The 13,392-nt window shown below is 45.7% G+C and overlaps 1 protein-coding gene across 1 annotated transcript in view; it reads left to right on the forward strand.

Moving 5' to 3' along the window:
* The window catches only part of LOC124065929 (TBC1 domain family member 12-like), a 32,715-nt gene extending 19,323 nt beyond the window's left edge, over nucleotides 1–13,392 (forward strand). The window contains exon 14 of the transcript XR_006844510.1: nucleotides 13,378–13,392. The gene's annotated coding sequence lies outside the window, so the exon portion shown is untranslated. The remainder of the gene's footprint in view (nucleotides 1–13,377) is intronic.

Below are 13,392 nucleotides of genomic sequence, written 5' to 3' on the forward strand. Positions count from 1 at the left end.
CGATTAAACCTGATTCCCATCACTTCCGAGGCTGACTTTCTTAAAAATGTTTTAACGTTGCAGAGGTTGAATGGCAGGAGGAAACTGAAGGACGCGTTTCCTAAGTTGGAGGATTTGTGATGTGACTGCGGTCGCGTTATCGCTCCATCGTGCTGACAACAAACCGTTTTGTCATCCATCAGCTGCTGAGATGATACAAACCTAAACATCAGATTTGAATGTTCAAAGACCTGAGGATGAATTTCCTGTTTTAACTTTCCATCTTATCTACTATTTGATAACACCAATAAGCGACTTGATAGTCCACTTCCTGTTCAGTTACTCCACCAAAACAGGAGCCAAACAATCCATCATACACACAGCTTTCAACTGTGGCTTTTATCATGAAGGGTTTTGCATGAGCGACGCACTCTGATCAGCAGCTCTGTTTTCCCATCGCCGTACACGTCGCTGACCTCCAGTGCAAACACGCCGAGGATCACGCCGAAAAGCCTCCAGCTTTGTGACTGACATGTGGTCGCCGAGGGTGACGCACAACAGGCAGGAAACAACGTAAAGGTTACCTTTTACATTTACATTTCAGGTATGTTGCTGATGGTCCATCGTGACAAATCCTGCTGACTTCAAAGGCTTCTTTTAGTCAAGTGTCACATGAACCTCTGAGCCCACACGTTCCAGATGAAGACACAAATCTTTACCAATACCTAATATATGTAGCTTCATTTTAACCAGGCTGCGGTTTTGACACGTGTGGCATCGCCATATTCTCACTCAGCCCTCCTGTGTGATGGATATGAAGGCCGTGTGTGGCATCCACAGCGATTGATTGCCTTGACATTTGACGCAGCTCTTCGTGTTCCCGTCTGGATGGATCGTAATATCTCTGGCGATTATCTGACTTTTCACTGAGCCCAATCAGGCCAACAGTTCAGTTCGTACTGTGAGACCGTGAACATGGACTTTGTACCTGCATCGGCATGTTAGCATTTAGCTCAACGCACGCCATGCTGACATGGCTGTAGCTCCTACTAACTGTCAATTAAATATTTTGTGTGTGTAAAAACGACCTGAAAATTTTAGGATGAATGAATGGCTGTTTTGTTAGACTTTTTTCGAGCTTGGTCCAGACCACCAAATTAAATACCCTTTTGGTGGTTCACAGAAGCAAAACAAAAATATAAAATAAAAAACTACAAGTATAGACAGAAAATAAAGTGGTTTTAAAAAGGCAGTTGTTATCTTCGCTCATAAGTTATAAACTACAGAGGTAATCTGGGGTGTCCCACCTATGAAAAAAGGGCTTGTGGCTCCAGCAGCGGCAGAAACTCACGTCCGAGATGGTTTCTCATTAGGTCAGTGGCCTCCCAGAGAGGCCAATTCTCTTTAGCTCCGCTTTCACTCCCGACAGAGCAAATACTGCCGGGTCGGACGGAGGGAAAGCCGCGAGACGCCCGAGTTGCAATTAGACGCTTCATTATATAAAGGCATATTCAGATAACAGGGGCACCAATGAGGTCAGTATGTGCCTTTTGTTGTGGGATTAATGAGATTTTTAATAAAACAAAAAAATGCCCCCTTCCTTATTGTAATGACCTAATGAGTGTGCCGATGGCGCCGGGCCACGTTGGTGGGAAAGTCCCGCCGCTGTACCAAGTTCTCGGTGGCCCCCCTCCGCTTCATGCCTCCATCTCTCCGGCCTTTCCCTGCACCTGCGTCCCCCCGCCAGCGCTGCCCCGTGCTTTCCGGACCCCCCCTCCAATGTTTGTATTCAAAGCTAGGAACCAAAGGAGGGTTTAATTACCATAAAATGCTATCGGCATTTAGCCCTCTGACACAATGAATGGCAACATAGAGCTCATTGAGGTTATCAACAAGGGGACCACTGGTCAATTGGGTCATTGATTTGGATTGTTTGACAGACTTGGAGCCAAGGCCGCAGGAGAAAGCAAAGTTCAAAAATCCTCCTCAGCTGAATCGAGAAGTTTGTCACAGAATCTGTTGGAAGGGGCTGTCAGGAGCGATTAGGGGGCATGAAAGGGCTCGGCGATCAAACAGGGCCTGTCCCAACGCTGCACATTTAATTAGAATTTGCATGTCTTTGTTCCTGACCCTTCAGCACGCATGATCTGATTACAAGGGTGAACAGTTAGCACCAGGGGAAAGGGGGACTCGCACTGTGGAACCGTGCTTATGTTTTTGATCATTTGTGAGGAAAACAAATTCTCAGCCTCACCGCGACTCCACGGCAAGATAGAGGAAGAGCAAAGATGAAACGAAACACGTTAACCCGACGGATGCTCAGGTAAGATGCTGCCGAAACGATTTCCTCTGTCTCCTGCTTGATTTCTGTCTCCCATTGGATTGTGGGAGTTTGGGGCGTGGAGAGGGGGGGCTGAGGCTCTTGCTGGCTCGTTAATTGGGAGGCATAGCGCCGCCCTTTGACCCCAGTGATGCAGGGTGACAGGGCAAACGAGGAGAGGTGATTGGCTAGCAGCTTCAGCGGTTGAACGTGCCACCGGCGGTGTTCCAGAGTGGAAAAGGGCAGCCTGGAACAAAAAAACCCGCTCACTACTTTTTCCTTTCTTCTCTCTTTTGTTTTCCTTTTGTTTTCTGCTTTATTCTCACTTCTCGTTTTGCTTCATCTTTCACAAATGTTGGAAACTGAGTTATGTACATTATGGACTCTTTCATTTGAAAAAGAACTCATGTAGAACTTGAGGTGCACGGACCGTTACAAACACAGACTTTCTCACTTTTTGCAGTTTGAATCGAGAGTTTTTAGCCTTCAATTAGCAGCGGCTTAAGGAAAACAATTAAAGAAGGTAAAATGTAAGAAATGTAAACATAAACAGAATACAATCATGTGCAAATCCTTTGACCCCGATTCATTTGAGCACAGTACAAAGAGAAGATTTTAAATAGATTTTTAATATTCACTTGAATTGAATTGAATTTGATGCGTTTCTCACTGCGTTACAGTCTTGAACGTGCGTTGCTATGAGTGTTTTGTGCTTCATGATGTGTGACACGTTTCCAGTGGACGGCAGGTCTACTCTGCAGGCAGGCCAGTCTTGTCCCTGCGCTCTGTTACTACGAAGCCACGCTGTTGTAACACGAGCAGAGCGTGTCTTCCTTGTCCCGCTGGTCTAAGCAGGGACGAGTCAGTCCTGCCGGGGCCGCTAACACGTCCCCCATACATCAGATGTTGAACTCCTTTTCCTCTTTAAACCCAGAGAACATGACATTCCTGATCTCTGAAAACAAGCTGAAACGTGGACCCGTCAGACCACAGCCCCCCTCAGCACTTGGTGTGGCTCTCAGATGAGCTCAGGTCTGGTGGTCTTTGGATGTTGTTGGTACATGACTTTTGCTTTGCGTGGCAGACTGTTAGCTGGCACTTGTAGACGCAGTGATGAAGTGTGTTTACTGACGGGGCTTTTGGAAAGTGTTCCCGATCCCATGCAGTAACGTCCTCTGAATCTTTTAGTGACATTATGGATTGCTGTTATTATCATTATTGTTAATATTCTGATGACTGTACTTGCTGAACTCTTTAACGTCTTTATTCAGTCCCGCTCCCCTTTTGGACGAATCCAAAGTCTTTTAAATACTTACGTTTGTGAACGTGAAGTTTGAATGTCCTGTTATGTAAAATATGATCTGATGTGAGCTGAAGGATTCATGCGATTGGGTAGAAACTTGTAATTATCAGGCCTGTTCCTTGTGTGATGGAGGTCATTAGTGTGTTGTGTTTGCATGTCGTCTCCTCTCCTGTCTTTGTTAAAGTGTCTCCAGTGTGTCTGGGATGGAGGCACGCACCCCATTCGCTCCCACGTCTCTTTACATCCACCCGCCTCCGGAGTGCCGCCTCCTGTTTCTCCTCTTCAACAAGTTTCTAGAACTTCTCCTTCTGCAGCCTTTTAGCTTTTTTCTTTTGTTCTCTTTGCTTTTTTCTTCCTCGTCTGACCTCTGATTTCCAGCTTCACGTCCTCGTCCAGTTTCCGCTCCTTCACCACTTCCTATCCTCCTCTGTCCTCCGACCTGCTCCTCTTCATCTGCATCAACTCATTTAGCTTCTCCACCTGTTCCTCCATGTTTTTCTGTACATTTACTGCTATTTCCTCCTCAGTCAGTAACCTCCCTGACCAACTTCGTTAGCAGTATACTCACCTTTTTTCTCGTGCCAGCGTAGCACCTGCATGGGCCAAGAAGATCAATTCTGGCTTTAACTTTGATCGTCTCCATATCTTCATGAGAAAAATGCATCCACGTCACAGCATGACTCGCCATCTGTAGGAGCTGGCGGCTGTTGTAGTCGGACAGTTTGAGTCCACTGTACAGCTTGCACTTTCCGTTATGGGTTTTGTTTGATTTTGATCATTAAAATGGAAAGAAAAGAGAATAATTTTACAGAACTAATGACCCACGTGTTTACGTCTCCGACTCTGTCTTGCGTCGTCACAACTTGCCATCTGTTGGACCTGGCAGTCGGCTCTTGTATTCAGAGGGTCTGATCCACAGTTCATCTGGTGCTGTTGATTACTTTGTTTGTTTTATGAATTTTTCAGAACAGAGAAAGGCAGCAAGCCCTGGGAATCACTTTATAGCAGGTCATTCTCCAAATGACAAAGGCTGACGTTGGAATGACGAAAGTTGAAATGATATGATTTCGCTCGCTGAGCTTGATGCACCGAGGCGGAAACTGGACTCCTTGTGCTCTGCCGGGGTGTCTGTACTCCCTGAACCCTGAAATAATGACCCTTCCTTGTTCATTAGCGTCTACTCGGTCAATCATAACACATCAGAAATGAGTTTAGCATTCAGGCGCAGGACAATTGACCTTGTGTGTGCCCTTCCTCACCAGCGAGCTGTCACAGGGCTTCATCCAAATTGAGGCAATTAGCTGCGATGTGTCTCCCCCATTAAGCTGAGTGTCTCCACTGTGTCCTAATGACAGCAGCAGGACATGGCCTAATCAGCTCCAGCGTCTCCCCACAGTTCACATCAAACCCCAGCTGGCACCCTCAGAGAGAGGAACACGAGGAAAGCCCTCAGGAGAACAGCAGCGGTGAAGCTTGGGCCCGTCAAACTCAGACTAACACCAGAGAAAACAGGTCCACGTAGTCCAGTATGCGTATGGGTGTGAAGTAAAGTCAAACTCTTCAGTGGTTTAATCTAAAAATCACTTGATTTTGCAGGAAAGCACAAGAATCTTGTTGTTCTGCCAGAGCACACATGAAGTTCTGAGCTGCTCACCAGGTGGTCCCTGGTCGCTCCCTGCCCCCCTTACAACAGGGGGTCGCAGTCAAGGTTGAATACACTATGGCTACTCTGGTACTACACTGCTAGTGAAGCATGGAATAGTTTGTGAAATGGACTGTCAAGTAAACAAAAGAGCCAGACTCTATTAGGTAAAATATGTCAAGTTGGCGATAACACAACTAACTTGAGCCAGGTGTTTTCCAGCACACACCTCCACCTGACTGTGACAGGTTGAGCCTTTTCTTTATAAGACTGAGATCAGTTTTTAATACAAAGAAAACACAGAATGATTTGAATTTCGCAGATTTCTCAATCTGTGCAATGTAATCGATTTATCACATGTACCCTTTAAATAAATCTTGTAATTCTCACCAGTGAACCTCTTTACCTGCGGGAGGCTCCACACAGCTGATCAGAGAAGCAGTCTTCTGTGTTAGGGCCTGTGGAAACATTTCCCCTCAATAAGCTTTTGTGAACACGTGACCTGGAGTCAACATGGCGCTCTTGTCATTTTATATTCTGTGTGTACATTTTATTTCTCATGTTTTGTGTGCCTAATGCTTGCTTCCCCCTTTCTTTTCTGGTGCTTGTGTTCATGTTTGCTCTTGAGTAAACACTTTGCTGAAGCGCACCTCGTAGACCAGCAGAACATCGCTGTTCAGGTTTGTACCAGTGTGGAACTGGAAACACTCCAGCCACAAACCCAGAACTGCAACCTCGAGGTCGCTGCCTGAAGGCGTAAATGGGTGCTGATGAGATTCACGTCCAGTTGACCTCTCCCTGTCCTTGTTCAGATGAAACATCCCATAATACACCTCGTTTTGTGCTGACCTCACACTGTGAGGCTGTTGGGTTATGTAAGCTCTGTGGGCTGAACTTCAGAGGCGTTTAAGTGGCCGAGGTCACCAGGAGTTGATCGCGGCATCCCGAGTCGACAAAATCAGGCAGAGCAAAGCATGTTCCTTTTTGATTTGTTCTGGTCCTCACAAGGTTGTGCAGTGCAACATTAGCTGCTAAAGGCTAAGGCGCTAAAGCCATCCCAGCGGGTGAAATGCCAGCAACATTTGCTGATAACTTCAGCTGCAGACAAGCTCAAACAAAGTTAAAGCAACAAAATGTTGTTTCAAGTACAGGCTAAGATGAGGGCAGACTCAATAATATTAGCTGTGATTTCTAGCCGGTCTTGCTAATCTCTCGGCCTGAACCACATGCTGGATGACCCTGACCAAACTTTCCTCTTCTGGGACATCAGAAACACAAGCGTTACATCTAACACAAAGGTAAAAGTAATTTAATTCCTGGAATAGGAGAGTCTGGTTAGCCAGTAGCTACATGTATGCTAACTGCCTGCTTAAAATGGGTTTGTATAGACGTTTTAAAGAGGAAAGCAAAAAATGAATGAGCATGATAAACAAGAGCTTGTTAAAGCAAAAGCATTCGTGCCTGCCTGGCTGGAGTGTGTGTGTGTGTGTGTGTGTATGTGTGTTGTTGTGTTGTTTAGCGGGCCGCTAACAGTGAAAAAGGCTAATAGGGCTGACCTGCCGCTCACCCCGGAGCAGCAGAAACAGAATGAGGAGGAAAAACAGAGGGAAGAGGAGCCCGTATTCTTCTTGTGCATGAACGAGAAGGGTGAACGAGGGAACGAAGCATGAAGGGGTGGAGGGAGGGAGGGACGGATGGATGGGAGGCTCCCGTTAATGGAGCTGCTGATGAGAACAGAGGAATGTCTGCACGTGGTTCAGTTGGACGAGGAGTCCAATGACAGCATAAACTGTTGTTCGTTTCACAGTTTTATTTTTCACTGTAGCTGCCTTTTCAAATCAAGATGTACAAGTTTGTTCACAAGAATTAGCTGTCATGTCCAAGAAACGTTGGTAAGCTATCAGTTTTGTCTTGTGTCTATGCTGTCTTGTGATTTCCTGTTTTACTTTGTCTCTACTTCCTGTCTGGGTCTGTGGTCGTCAGCTTTGCTTTCTCCCGGTCTGTTGGTCTGTTTTCCCTCCTTTGGGATTACCTGTCTCCGCCCTGATTGTTTCCACCTGTGCCCTCGCCTGTGTTTAAATAGTCCTCGTCTGCCTTTGTCCTGTGCCAGTTTGTCTTGTGCCCTGTGTGTCAAGTCTTGTTAATTTGTCACTTTGTTAGCCAAGCTTCAGTCTAGAGACTTTTTGTTTCTTAGTTTTTTCCTCTGTGAAGAGTGATTTTCAGTTTGTACTTTTGTGAATAAGAACTTTATTTTGAAACTCTGAGAGTTGTGCATTTGGGTTCTGGTCCATAGTTCAGTCGTGACATTAGCACCTAACCTGAAGATGATGATTAAATCATAAAAACTGAACGTCAGTATCTGCCACCTGTGCAGGTTGGAGATCAAATGTGTGATTTTGGATAACGCATCTCAACTTCCTCCAACTTTATAAAAATAAGGCCAGAACATATAAGATGTTATTTCTGTATCACTGAGGCCGTGAACTCCCAGTCTTTACCTCCACGGCTCAGCGTGGTCGTGGAGTCTTGTTAGAGTACACCAGCACATGGGGGTCCAGCAGCAGAACAGCCTGGTCAGTCTCAGTCCTGCTCTGCATGGTTTAGCTGCTCCCCTGCACCAGCACACCTGATTCAAATGAGCGGCTCGTTATCAGAGCCTGGTGACGAGCTGAAGGCTTGAATGAGGAGAGCTGGAAGAGGAGAACATCTGAACCACGTGAGGCAGGAGGCCTCCAGCACAGCGACTGATGAGGTTTAAGATGCTCGTTCTGTGTCAGCCAGGGCTCAAACCCACAACCTCAGACACCGAGAATAAGTCGGGATCCTGTTGGTCCCTCCACACTGTGACCTGAAGTCACCAGGGCTGCCTGTAAAGACTTCAAACTGGTGTGAAAAACTCTGAGAATTCCTGTAGTTTATGAGAGATTGAGGTGATGTTTTATTCCCCGCCGACTGCGATAGTTTACATGAAGGTAGAATTCAAAATATTGTCAAAAATGATTTTTGATGAAATTCTGAGCACACTTCATCTATCACGAGATGAACTTTGGGGTTTTGTTTTGTGTGACCTTTCTGTGTCAGTTTAAAGTGAAACCTTTTGGGCTCAGTTCTTCATAATGAAAACGTGGAGGATTAAAGTCTGACGATGCAGTGAAGTAACAGAAAATGTGCTGCGCGCACTTTAACGGTTTTTGAGAAGCACAGAATGATGGACTTCATAACTCATACCTCAGTGTAGGAAGGAGCTACAGCAGCTCCTTCATTCCCGCTGCTGTTACACTGTATGATTCTATGGTCGAGTCCTCTTTCCTCCCTTATGAGGACTTGTATGTAGCTTTATAGTGTACTGTTTTTACTTACCTTGTAAATTGTTAATTTATTTTACCTCTACATTCTTTTGTAACTGTAACTGATCATATCTTAAGTATGATTTCTTATTATTTGATCTAATCCTAATCTTCCCAGTCTGTCACCGACGACTTTGACGATTAAATGAAATGCAAGTGAAAGCACTGGGAGGAAGAGATGCAGGTCAGAATGAGGGGAAGTGATGCATCATGGGACAGGAGGGCGAGCCCTCAGACTTCCTGCGTTGTGTATTTGTTGTCCTGATCTTGTCAACTCAACACACCTCAGTGGTGACTGGCGCCCGACCGGCCCCTCCTCTTTAATACTTCTGGTCGTTTGTTGCCGTGGGGATGCCAAACCAGGAAGCGAGGCCTTATAATAACCACTGATGTGCTGTTGTGGAAACACACTGTAGGACTTAATGACGGCTTCTCTCGCTCGCCACCACTGCTGCAGTCACGGCAACCGCCTCACCGCTTTCATCAGCTCCCAGTTAAGAGAGGGAGACGGGCTGCCAGCTACTGACAGAGCAGGGACAGCCTGGTGTGTGTGTGTGTGTGTGTGTGTGTGTGTGAGAGTGCATTCCTGTAGTTGTGGGGACAAAAATTCTGTTTCCACAGTCACATTGTGAGGATCCCCAACATGTAAATCATTAATTATTAGGGTGAAGAGTTGCTCTAAGGTTACCTCGAGGTTAGGATGAGGCAGGTGGTGGTTAAGCCTCCAGGAAATGAATGGAAGTCTATGTAGTGTCCTCAGAAGTGATGGAAACATGGCTGTATGTGAGTGTGGTCAGCGGCCTGAGCCAATCACAGAGCTGCTGGCTCCTGTCTTAGTGATTTACACACTCTGATCCTGAACACACACACACACACACACACGCACACACACACCGAGTCCGGAAACAGCGAGCAGTATTTTAAGTGTTGATGTTTTAACAAGACAAACACAGATCAGGGATCAGCCTGCCAGCTGAAAACAGACACTGAAGTGCTTTGTTTGTGTTCCTTCTCATGTGATATTTCATCTGTTCTCATTAAGTGAAAAAGCTCTTTAGTGTGGATTTGTTTGAAGGTATTTTTAAGGTAAAAATCAGGGTATAAAAGTTTAAGTTCCTCTGAAGTAAATAATGAAATATGATGCTTGGCAAATATTGTGGTTTGGGTTAAAATAAGTACTTTGATTTGGAGGCTCTTAATTCTTGTGGTTAAAAGAGGCAGCGCCGACTGGAGCAGCAGTCGGATGCTTTGTTGACCCACCCGATCAAACGTTAAACAGATCCGATTAAATCTCTTTTTTGTTGCTGTTCACAAACATCACATATGGGATGGAGGGCTGGATTTGCAGAATCTGTGTGAACACACACACACACACAGGCACACACACACACACCACCCTGTGGTTAGTGGTTACCATGCAGGCTTACTGGTGCGGAACAGAGGACCAGTGAGGAGGCCTGACAGGCTAACTGACAGGCCCAGTGTCTGCCGGGGCGGAGCGGGTGTGGAGGGCTGCTGGTGTTCTTATTAGGCAGCGCTGCGTGGGCTCTGACCTCTCACACACTTCATGAGTTCACTTAATGAAGCCCTGAGCCTCAGCGCCTCACATGTATAATACAGTCGCGACAGTCAGCAGTTTGTGCTGATGTTTTTAAGCCCTCCATCTCAAAGAGCCGAGACGCCTGGGGCTTTTACCTTGAAACCCAGCCGGCCACAGCTGTGCACACCTTTGTTGTGTTTAATATCGCTCGAGGTCAAAGGACGCTCTTGATTTGTGACAGATTTCTGTGACTGATGTTGTCGCGTCAAAGGCAAGACACGGGAGGTGCTGCAGTTGTAGCGCCGACTGTGATTCCTGATTTCCTGTTTCAGTCTAACGAGATAGTTGATGGATTTTAATGACATCAGCTCATAAGATCTGAAATGACATGCAAGTGATTTAACAGCATCAAGGTGTGATCGGGTTTCTCTTCACAGTGTGCACACCTCGCTCAGAGCCAGAACCTGGACTGACTAAAACATCCTTGTGGATTTTACTTCTGGTGAATATTCTGCCTCGCCTTGGACTCTCTGCTGATGCTAATCGTGTTTCCTGTCCTCTTAAACTCATGAAACTCAACATGCAGCTCCGGTTCCAGGTCAGCAGAGCAGGTTTTCTCCTTCCTCTCCATCTTTTCTCATCCTCGCTCCCTGCTGTGTCAGCCAGGTTATGTCAGCTTAGCTATGTCGTGTATTAAAAAGGACTTAGCAGCATGCCGGGTCTTGCGGTCTAGAGCCATGGACACCAAACCCCCACCCGATCTGCCCTTCAGCTCCGTGACGGGGATAAAGCATTCAGATGTGTGCAGGTGATGTGAGCATTTTATGTACACCAGTCAGCAGCACACTGGACTGAACGTCTCACACTCTGAGTCACATGTGCAAACTTTATTGTTTTACCCAACATGTGACCCGATTCAGTGAGATGATGTCTTGTTCAGATTTTTCTCTCTGACAGCACTGCCTTAAGACAAGCATCCTCATTTTTTTATAATTTATTTGCACAGATTATCTATGTTTTTATCTGTCACATGGGAAGTCCAGACAGAGAGATTATTTTCATATTTCATCTTTAAAGCCAAACTGTGCCCAGAGAGCAGGCAGATCAAGCCTGTCAGTGTGTTCACTTAATGAAAAAGGTCGTCCACTGTCAGGTTCGTGTTGGTCTGTTGGGACTGAATCAGTAAAATGTGACAGGACATGACTGGAATGTTTCATCAACGCCAGCTTTAATTTGCTTCAGGGCAGGGTGATAACTGCTGCAGATTACTGATAATGAAAAAATCTCTGTCAGCCACGTGTTGCACAACAAAGTGTATCACTGGAAAACAGCACGAACATCAAGTGAACAGTAAACCGACACCACCAGTCACTGGAGACACAAATGAGTGACTGAAATGTTCAGCAGTTTCCACAACGACAAGCAGAAAACTGTAAAACCTAAAAGACTCTTGGTTTAGAATGGTTTACAGAACGGGAGAAAAAGATGAATATGGAATGAACTGAAAAAAATCAGATCATACAAGTGCTGCCATCTTGTTCTGGTGATGTCATCTGGAGCCAGAGTCTGTGCAGTAGCGACTGCAGGATGGAGCTGCCCATTTGAGCCAATCAGGAGCATCAAATAACTGATTAGCACCAAACTCATCGATAAAATGAACACTTGAACAGACATCAGCGTGATAAGAAGCACCTAAAATGACAAAAAACATCTCTGGGAAAAATTATTTATGTGTAGGTGCAGCTTTTAGTTTGGCTCATGTCTCATCTGCTAACATGGCGTTTATGAGCTGTACCGCAGCCAGCCACCAGGGGGCGTACAGGTGTTTTGAATTCACTTTTGAGGAGCTTTCATGTAGTCCATCTTTATCTACAGTCGGTGGCATAACACGACTGTGCCCTGACGATAAAGACATTTTAACTGTATAAAAAGGAGCGTTTGGATGTTGCGATTGGACTCGTGTGCTCCATCTGAGCTTTGGCTGTTTTCTGGTAGCTCAGCAACCTGCAAGGCTCTTTTTAACGTGCGAATTTCAACATTCGTGTTCTCTGGCGGCAGCACGATAATTATTACGCAATCAGGTCGGTGAGGAACGATCCTGAAGTCTACCAGCTGCTGTTGACCCAGCTAATTCTCACAAGATCTGAAAAGGTTGAACTTCCGTGACAAACTGCCATCACACGGAGCCAGTGGCTCAGTGGAAATGCCAAGTTTGCGGAGTTCATCCTGTCAATCAACTTTCCCCTCCGCCAACCACTGGAATGCCTGGCATGAACCATCTGATGGGAGGGGAGGGGCCTCACCCGCAGGTGGCGGCGGTTTGCTCACAGCATAAAAGTTTACGTTTTTCTTGAGTTGCATCAGGATTAACTTTGGGAAGGAAATAAAATGCCAGTGCACGACTTCCTGTAGATGGCGCTCATGTTCAAGAGTCCAGTCATCATAAAGCCAAAGCTCAAAGAGCAAATCGATGAAAAACCAAACAGAATATCAGATTCTGTAGCCTCACTGAGGCAACAGGACAATACATTCAGATTTTAACAACTAAAAGCTCAAACCGAGGACCAAGTGAACAGTAAGCAAACGCGTGCTTGAGTTCATCGGACTGGTCTGTGGGGATACGATTTAGATAAAAGGCTGGGAATCTTCGCCGACTGATTGGCGGGTTTACACTCGCCGGTTCAGCAGGAACCACAGGAAGAGACCTCAAGCTTTCATAAAAGCTGCTGAACTTTCCGTGCACTCAGGCATTTATGACTATTAAATTATAGGTTTTCGTGTTGGTGTGGAAGCTGGCACAAGCAGGTGGATCTCCTGTGTGTGTGTGTGTGTGTGTGTGTGTGTGTGTATGTGTGTGTTATGCTGTCACTTGCTGTTGTTATTTGCCTCCTGGCTACAGGTGTGAACTGCTGTGCCCCCACTGTTGTGTAATTCAACTGAAGTGTATTAAAAAAAGATGTGTGTGTGTGTGTGTGTGTGTGTGTGATCCTACCTGTACTTTTAATCAAGTACTGCACTTAAATACAACTTTGAAGTACTTGTATTTCACGTGAGTACTTTACTTTTGCCTTTGCTACATATTTCTGTGCGAGTGTTGTACTTCCAGCTAAATCCTGACGTGCTGTTAGACATTCAGCTCAATAAGACATCAATAATGTAACACTAATTAAAATCCAGTACAATATGAAATAGATGATGTTTCTGCAGAACGAATTGTCTCAGCTTCAGTTTCACTAAATGCATGAGGTGTGTGTGTGTGTG

The sequence above is a fragment of the Scatophagus argus genome, chromosome 10 (assembly GCF_020382885.2).
Source record: "Scatophagus argus isolate fScaArg1 chromosome 10, fScaArg1.pri, whole genome shotgun sequence".
Classification (NCBI taxonomy): domain Eukaryota; kingdom Metazoa; phylum Chordata; class Actinopteri; family Scatophagidae; genus Scatophagus; species Scatophagus argus.